Source organism: Marmota marmota, unplaced genomic scaffold (assembly GCF_001458135.2).
Source record: "Marmota marmota marmota unplaced genomic scaffold, marMar, whole genome shotgun sequence".
NCBI classification, from domain to species: domain Eukaryota; kingdom Metazoa; phylum Chordata; class Mammalia; order Rodentia; family Sciuridae; genus Marmota; species Marmota marmota.
The window spans coordinates 246,702-255,966 of NW_026006088.1; positions in this window are offsets into that span (position 1 = coordinate 246,702).

The following is a 9,265-nucleotide window of genomic DNA, read 5'->3' on the forward strand; positions in this document are numbered from 1 at the left end:
AACACTTCTTTTAATGGGGACTCTTCCCTCAATGTACGAGGCCCCTCAACCCGGGGTGCTGTAGGAGATACCTCAAACACCCAGGTTAGAGGGGTCTTGCCATTCAAGGTGGGAGACCCAACGCCCCGGGATGTGGTGGGAGCTCTCACCTACACTCAAGTTGGAGAGGTCTCCCCCTTCGACGGGGGAGTCCCCTTGACCCAGGTGTGGATGGAGCTTCCCCAAAACACTGGTTGGAAGGGTCTCCCCCTTAGAGGGGTGAATGCCCTCGACCTGGGTTGCAGTGGGAGCTTTCCCAGACACCCATTTGGAGGGGTCGCCCCCCACAAGGGGGGCATCCCTTCAAACAGAGGTGCAGTTGGAGCTCCCCCCAATACCCCCACTGGGGGGTCTCCCACGTAGAAATGGGAGTCACTTCAACCCAGATGCAGAGGGAGCTCCACCCAACACCTAATGTGGAAGGGTCTCCCCCATAGAGGGGTGAGTCCCCTCGACCTGGGCTGCAGAGGGTGTTTCCCCTGACACCCAGTTGGAGAGGTCTCCCCTTCAAGAGGAGAGTCTCCTCGACCCAGGGTGCTGTAGGAGGTTCCCCCATCAACCTGGTTGGAGGGATCTCCCCCCTCGAGGGCAGAGTCCCCTCACCCAGAGTGTGGTGGGACCTCCCCACATCACCCGGTTGGAGGGGTCTCCCCACTCTGGGGGCAAGTCCCCTCAAACCAGGTTGTGGTAAGAGACCCCTGATACCTTGGTTTGAGGAATCTCCCCCCTCCAGGGGCACGTCCCCTTGACCCGGGGTGCAGTGGCAGCTCACCCTGACACCCCAGTTGGAGGGCTCTCCCACATTGAGCGGGGAATCCCCTCATCCCGGGGTGTGGTGGAGCTCCCCCCTACACCTTGGTTGGAGGGCTCTCCACCCTCGAGGAGGAAGTCTCCTCGATAAACGTTGCAATGTGATAAGAGATCCCCCCAACAACCAGGTTGGAGGATTCTTCCCCCTCGAGGGTGGAGTCCATTCTAACCGGGGTGTGGAAGGGAGCTCCCCCTGACACCCTGGTTGGAGGGGTCTCACCCTGGGGGGGATTCCCCTCGACCCGAGGTGCTGTGGGAGCTCCCCCCAACACCCCAGTTACAAGGGTCTCTCCTCTGAGGGGGGTAATCCCCTTGAAACTGGGTGTGGTGGGAGTTCCTCCAAACATCCTCTCTTTGGAAGGCTCTCTCCCATCGAAGGGGGGTCCCCTCACCCTGGGCTGCTGTGGGAGCACTCCACAATACCCCAATTGCAGGGTTCTCCCCTCTCATGCGGAAGTCCCATCTACCCCAGGGCGCAGTGAGAGCTCCCTCCCACACCAAGGTTGGTGGGTTGTCGGCCCTCAAGGGAGGAGACCCCTAGCCCCAGAGTGCGGTAGGAGCTCCCACAGACACCCAGTTTGGAGGAGTCTCCACTTTTGAAGGGGGAGTGCCCTCGACCAGGTGTAGAGTGGGAGCTCCCCCAACACCCTGGTTGGAGGGGTCTCCTCCCTCAAGGAATGATTCCCCTCAACACGTGGTGTGATGGGAGCTCCCCATGACACCCTTGTTGAAGAGGTCTCCCTCCTCCAGGAAGTATCCACTCTACGCATGGTGTGGTGGGAGCTTTCCCTGAAAACCCGGTTGCAAGTGTCTCCCTCATTGAAATGGAGTCCCCTTGACCAAGGAGGCGGTGGGAGCTCCCCTCAACACCCTGGTTGGAGGCGTCTCCCCCCTCGAGGGGGAGTCGCCTCAACCCAGGGTGTGGGGTGTGGTGGGAGCTCACCTGGACACTTCTGTTGGAGGGGTCTTCCCCCTCGAGGTGTGAGTGTCCTCGACCCACGGTGCGGTGGGAGCTTTCCCAGAGACCTCATTTGGAGGGGTTTCCCCACTTGAAGGGGGAGTCCCCTCAAATTGAAATGCTGTTGGAGCTCTCCACAACACCCCAGGTGGGGGTCTCCCCCATAGAAGTGGGAGTCACTTTGACCTGGATGCAGAGGGAGCTCCACCCGACACCTAATTTAGAAGGGTCTCCCCCTAGAGGAGTGAGTCCCCTCCACCCGGGCTGCGGAGGGGGCTTCCCCGACACCCAGTCATAGGGGTCTCCCCTTCAAGAGGGGAGTCTCCTCGACCCAGGGTGCTGTAGGAGGTCCCCACTACACCCTGTTTGTAGGGATCTCTCCCCTCAAGGGCAGAGTCCTCTTACGCAGGGTGCGGTGGGACCTCCTCGCATCTCCCTGGTTGGAGGGGTCTCCCAGCTCGAGGGGCAAATCCCCTCGAGCCAGGTTGTGGTGGGAGCCCCCTGACACCTTGGTTGGAGGAGTCTCCCCCTCTAGGGGCAAGTCCTCTCGAACCAGGGTGCAGTGGTTGCCCCCTCGACATCTTGATTGGAGTTGTCTCCCCACTCAAGGAGCACATTCCCTCGACCCTGGGTCCCGTGGAAGCTCACCCTGACACCGTGGTTGGAGGGCTCTCCCGCATCGTGGGGGAATCCCCTCAACCTGGGGTGTGGTGGAGCTTCCCCCTACATCCCTGTTGGAGAGCTCTCCACCCTTGAAGAGGGAGTCCCCTCGATAAACGATGCAATGGTATAAGAGATCCCCCCAACACCCAGGTTGGAGGATTCTTCCCTCTCGTGGGTGGAGTCCCCTCTAACCTGCGTGTGGAGGGAGCTCCCCCGACACCTCGGTTACAAGGGTCTTTCGCCTCAGGAGGGGGATCCCCTCGACACTGGGTGTGGTGGGAGTTCCTCCAACCACCCTCTCTTTGGAAGGCTCTCCCCCGTTGATGGGGGAGTCACTTCGCCTTAGGGTGCGGTGGGAGCACCCCACATACCCAGGTTGCAGGGTGCTCCCCACTAGATGCGGGAGTCCCATCAACCCAGGGTGCTGTGGGAGCTCCCTCTGACACCAAATTTGGAGGGTTTTCGCCCCTCAAGGTTGGAGACCCCTAGCCCCAGGGTGCGCTAGGAGTTCCCACCGACACCCAGGTTGGAGGGGTCTCCACCTTTGAAGGGGGAGTGCCCTCAACCTGGTGTACGGTGGGAGCTCCCCACGAAACCTTTGTTGGAGGGGTCTCCCTCCTCGAGGAAGGATTCCCCTCCACACGTGGTGCGGTGAGAGCTCCCCATGACACGCTGGTTGAAGGGGTCTCCCCGCTAAGGAAGGAGTCCACTCTACCCAGGGTGCAGTGGGAACTTTCCCTGAAAACCTAGTTGGAAGTGTCTCCCTCCTTGAAAGGGAGTGCCCTCGACCCAGGATGGGGTGGGAGCTCTCCCCGACACCCTGGCTGGAGGGGTCTGCCCCCTCGAGGGGGAGTCGCCTCATCCCAGCATGTGGGGTGTGATGGGAGCTCCCCCTCACACTTCTGATGGAGGCATCTTACCCCTCGAGGTGTGAGTCCCCTGACTCAGGGTGTGGTGGGAGATCCCCTGACACCACCCTGGTTGGAAGGTTCTCTCTTATTCAGAGGGGAATCCCCTCTACCCGGGGTGTGGTGGAAGCTTTCCCAGACACCCTGTTTGGAGGGGTATCCCCCACGAGGGGGGCATCTCCTCGAACAAAGGTGTGGTTGGAACTCTCCCCGACACCCTGGCTGGGAGGTCTCCCCCGTAGAAGTGGGAGTCACAGCGACTCAGATGCAGAGGGAGCTCCACCTGACACCTAATTTGGAAGGGTCTATCCAGTAGAGGGGTGAGTCCCCTCGACCCAGGCTGCGGAGGGAGCTTTCCCCAACACCCAGTTGGAGAGGTCTCCCCTTCAAGAGGGGAGTCTCCTCGACCCAGGGTGCTGTGGGAGGTCCCCCCAACAACCTGGTTGGAGGGGTCTCCCCGCTCGAGGGCCAAGTCTCCTCAAAACTGGTTGTGGTGGGAGACCCCAACACCTTGGTTGGAGGAGTCTCCCTCCTCGAGGGGCAAGTCTCCTCGAACTGGGGTGCAATGGGAGCCCCCTCGACACTGATTGGAGTTGTCTCCCCCCTCAAGGAGCACGTCCCCTCGACCCGGGTGCAGTGGAGCTGCCCCCTACACCCTGGTTGGAGGGCTCTCCACCCTCGAGGAGTTAGTCCCCTCGATAAACATTGCAATGGTATAAGAGATCCCCCAATACCCAGGTTGGAGGATTCTTTCCCCTCGAGGGTGGAGTCCCTTCTATCTGGCTTGTGGAGGGAGCTCTCCCTTGACACACTGGTTGGAGGGTTCTCACCTTCAGGGGGGATTCCCCTCAACCCGAGGTGCAGTGGGAGCTCCCCCGCACCACAGTTACAAGGGTCTCTCCCCTCAGGGGGAGAATCCCCTCAACACAGGGTGCGGTGGGAGTTCCTCCAAACACCCTCTCTTTGGAGGGCTCTCCCCCCTCCAAGGGAGGTTCCCTCGCCCGGGGTGCTGTGGGAGCACCCCACAATACCCCAGTTGCAGGGTTCTCCCCCCCTCGATGTGGGAGTCCCATCTACCTGGGGTGCAGTGAGAGGTCCCTCCCACACCAAGGTTGGAGGGTTCTCGCCCCTCAAGGGAGGAGACTCCTAGCCCCAGGCTGTGGTAGGAACTCCCACTGACACCCAGGTTGGAGGAGTCTCCACCTTTGAAGGGAGAGTGCCCTGGACTGGATGTACAGTGGGAGCTCCCCCTGACACTCTGGTTGGAGGGGTCTCCACCCTCAAGGAAGGATTCCCCTCTACACGTGGTGCATTGGGAGCTCCCCTTGACACCCTGGTTGAAGGTGTATTTGCTCTTGAGGAAGGAGTCCCCTCTACCAAGCGTGCTGTGGGAGCTTTCCCTGAAAACCCAGTTGGAAATGTCTTCCTCCTTGAGGGGGGAGTCTTCCNCGGGAGTCCCATCCACCCGTGGTGCAGTGGAAGTTCCCTCTGACACCAGAGTTGGAGGGTTCTCGCCCCTCGAGGGAGGAGACCCCTAGCCCCAGGGTGCGGTAGGAGCTCCCACCGACACCCAGGTTGGAGGGGTCTCCACCTTTGAAGGAGGAGTGCCCTCTACCGGGCCTACTGTGGGAGCTCCCTCCGACACCTGGTTGGAGGGGTCTCCCCCCTCAAGAAAGGATTCCCCTGGACACATGGTGCATTGGGAGCTCCCCATGACACCCTGGTTGAATGTGTCTCCCCCCTGGAGGAAGGAGTTCCCTCTACCCAGAGTGCAGTGGGAGCTTTCCCTGAAAACCTGGTTGGAAATATCTTCCTCCTTGAGGGGGGAGTCCCCTCGACCCAGGATTCATTGGGAGTTCCCCCCAACACCCCGGTTGGAGGGGTCTTTGCCCTCGAGGTGGCACTCGCCTCAACCCAGGGTGTGGGGTGTGGTGGGAGCTCCCCCTGACACTTCTGTTGGAGGGGTTATCCCCCTCGTGGTGTGAGTCCCCTGACCCGGGGTGTGGGAGGATCTCCTCCGACACCCTGGTTGGAAGTTCTTCCCCATAGTGGGGGGAATCCCCTCGACCCTGGTTGCAGTGGGAGCTTTCCCAGACACCCTGTTTGGAGAGGTCTCCCCCTTCGAGGGGGGTGTCCCCTTGACCCGAGGTGTGGATGGAGCTCCCCCAGATACCCCAGTTGGGGTGTCTTCCCCGTAGAAGGGGTAGTCACTTCGACCCAGATGCAGGGGGAGCTGCACCCCATACCTAATTTGGAAGGGTCTCCCCCCTAGAGGGGTGAGTCCCCTGGACCTGGTCTGCGGAGGGTGCTTCCTCTGACACCACGGTTGGAGGGGTTGCCCCTTAGAGAGGGGAGTCTCCTCATCCTGGGGTGCTGTGGGAGGTCCTTCCAACATCCCTGGTGGCGGGGACTCCTCCCTTGAGGTCAGAGTCCCCTCACCCGGGGTGTGGTGTGACCTCCCCCCGTCACTCTGGTTGGAGGGGTCTCCCCACTCGAGGGCCGAGTCCTTTCAAACCTGATTGTGGTGGGAGCCCCTTTGACACCTTGATTGGAGGGGTCTCCCCCATAGAGGGAAAAGTCCCCTCAAACCAGGATGCTGTGTGAGCTCCCCTCAACACCACAGTTGGAGAGGTCTCTCCTGTACAGGGTTGAGTTCCCTTGAGCCGAGGTGCAGAGGGAGCTCCCCCTGCACCCTGAATGGAGGGATCCCCCCTCTCAAGGGGGGATTAACCTCAACCTAGGGTGTGGTGGTAGCTCTCACGGACATCCCGGTTGCAGGTGTCTCCACCCTGAAGAGGGGAGTCCTCTCCACCCGGAGTGTGGTGGGAGTTCCCCCCAACACTTCTGTTGGAGGTGTTTCCTCCCTCGAGTTGTGAGTCCCCTTGACCTGGAGTGTGATGGGAGCTCCCCCTGACACCCGGGTTGGAAGGGTCTCCTGAGTAAAGGGGGGAACACCCTCGCCCGGGTGCGGTGGGAGCTGTCCCGGATACCACGTTTGGAGGTGTCTCCCCCATAGAAGGGGGTCGTCACTTTGACCTGGGTGCAGAATGAACTTCACCAGACACCCTCTTTGGAGGGGTTTTCCCCAAAGGGGGTGAGTCCCTTCCACCCAGGCTGAAGAGGGATGTCCCCCTGACACCCCAGTTGGATGGGTCTCCCCACTGGAGGGTGGAGTGCTCTCGACCAGGGATATAGTGGCACCTCCCCCAATCACCCCAGTTGGAGGGGTCTCCCCCCTTGAGGGGCAAGTCCCTTTAACTTGGGGTTCAGTTGGAGCCCCCCTGACACCTTGATTGGAGGGTTATCCCCCCTTGAGGGGCGAGTCCCCAGGACCTTGTTTGTTGTGAGAGCTCCCCACGGACACCCGGTTGCAGGAGTCTTCCACCCGAGGGGCGAGTCCCCGCCACCCGGAGTGTGGGGGAGCTCCCCCTGACACCCCGGTTGCAGTGGTCTCACCACTGGAGGGGCGAGTCCCCTCTACCATGGGTTTCTGTGAGAGCTCCCCACCAACCCCCTTTTCAGGGGTCTCCCCCCTCGAGGGCCGAGTCCCTTCAACCTGGAGTTTTTCTGGGAGCTTTCCCTGACATCCCATTTGGAGGGGTCTCACTCCTTGAGGGGGGAGTCCCCTTGACCCAGAGTGCGGTGGGAGCTCCCCTCAACACTACTGTTGGAGGGGTCTACCCTCTTGAGGTGTGAGTCCCCTCTACCCAGGGTGTGGTGAGTGCTTTCCTCAACACCCCATTTGAAGAGGTCTCCCCGCTCGAGGGGAGAGTCCCCTCTAAACGAGGTGTGGTGAGAGCTCCCTCCAACACCCCTGTTTGAGGGGTCTCCCCCATAAAAGGTGAGTCACTTCAACCTGGATGCAGAGAGAGCTCCCCCCAACACCCCTTTTGCAGGGGTTTCTCCCCGTAGAGGTGTGAGTCCCCTCTACCCGAACTGTGAAAGGAGCTCCCCCCGACACCCTGGTTGGAGGGGTCTCTCCCCTCCAGGACGGAGTCTACTAGACCCAGGTTGTGGTGGGACCTCCCACTAAACCCCATGTTGGGGGCGTCTCCCCCTTTGAGGGGCAAGGCCCCTCGCACCAGGGTGTGGTGGAGAGCCCCGACACCTTGGTCAGAGGGGTCTCCTCTCTCATGGGCCAAGTGTCCTCGAACCATGGGGCAGTGGGAGCCCCCCTGAAACCTTGGTTGGAGGGATCTCCCCACTCGATGGGTGAGTCCCATCTACCTGGGATGCAGTGAGATTTCCCCACACCCCAGTTGTAGGGGTCTTTCCCCTTGAGGGGTGAGTTCCCTCGGCCAGGGGTACAGTGGGAGCTCTCCTTGACACACCGATTGCAGGGGTCTTCCCTCTTGAAGGTCTATTCCCTTCGACTCAGGGTGCAGTGGGAACTCCCCCAACACCACCATTATAGGGGTATCCCCCCTCGAGGGGCGAGTCCCCTTGGCCCTGTGTGTGGCGGGAGCTCCCCCAATACCCGGGTTGGAGGGGGTCTTCACCCTGGAGGAAGGATTCCTCTCGACCCAGGGTGCAGTGGGAGCTACCCCCACACCCTAGTTGGAGAGGTCTCCACCCTCGAGGAACGAGTCCTCTCAACCGGGGTTATGGTGGGAGTTTTCCCCGACACCTCTGTTTTATTTGTCTCCCCCATCAACAGCGACTCTCCTCGACCCAGGGTGCAATGGGAGCTCCCCCAAACCCCAGTTGTAGGGGTCTCCTCCCTCAAGGGGCGAGTCCCCTCAACCCATGGTACTGTTGGAGCTCCTCCTGACACCCAGGTTGGAGGGGTTCCCAACAGGAGTGGGGAGTCCCCTCCACCCTGATCTGGTAGGAGCTCTTCCCGACCCCTCAGTTGGAGGGGACGCCCTTTCCAGGGGGGAGCTGCCTCGACCTGTGGTGAAGTGGTAACTCCCCTGACACCTCGGTTGGAGAGTCTCCCCCCCCAAATGGGGTGTCCCCTTGACCCAGGGTGTAGTGGGAGCTCCCCCCACACCCCGGTTGGAGGGCTCTCCACCCTCAAGAAGGAAGTCCCCTCCAGTCGGGATGTGGTGGGAGCACCCCCTGACATCCCAGTTGTATGGGTCATCCCCCTTGAGAGACGAGTCCCCTCAAACTGGGGTGCGGTGGGAGCTCCCCTGGACACCCCAATTGCAGAGGTCTCCCACCTCAAGGGGTGAGTCCCCTCTACCCAGGGTATGGTGGGAGCTCACCCGACTACCCGGTTGCAGGTTTCTCCCCCTTCAAGAGGCGAGAATCCCTTGACCCGGGGTGTGGTGGGAACTCTCCCCATACCCCAGTTGCAGGGGTTTCCCCCCCATGCAGGGTGAGTCCCCTTGACCCAGGGTTCTGTGGGAGCTGCCCCCAACACCCCAGTTGGAAGGCTTTCCCCTCTAGAGGGTAGAGTCCCCTCGACCTGGGTGTGGAGGGAGTTCCACCCAATACCCCATTTGGAGGGGTCTCCCCCCTTAGAGGGGTGAGTCCCCTCGACTCGGGATGTGGAGGGTGCTTCCCCCGATTCCCGGGTTGGAGGGGTCTCCCCTTCGAGGTTGGAATCCGCTAGACCCGGGTTGTGGTGGGAGCTCCCCCCGACACCCTGGTTGGAGGTTTCTCCACCCTCCAGGGTAGAGTCCCTTTGACCAGGTGTGCGGTGGGAGCTCCTCCCAACACACCGGTTGGAGGACTCTCCACCCTGGAGGGGGGAGTCCCCTCAACCCAGGGTGCAGTGGTATAGAAGCTCCCCTGACACCCCTTTGGAGGGGACTTTTCTCTCTAGGGGGGAGACGCCTTGATCTGTGGTGCAATGGGAGCTCCCAGCAACACGCTGTTTGGAGGAGCCTTCCCCATAGTGAGGTGAGTCCCCTCGATTGAGGTGCTCTGGGAGCACCCC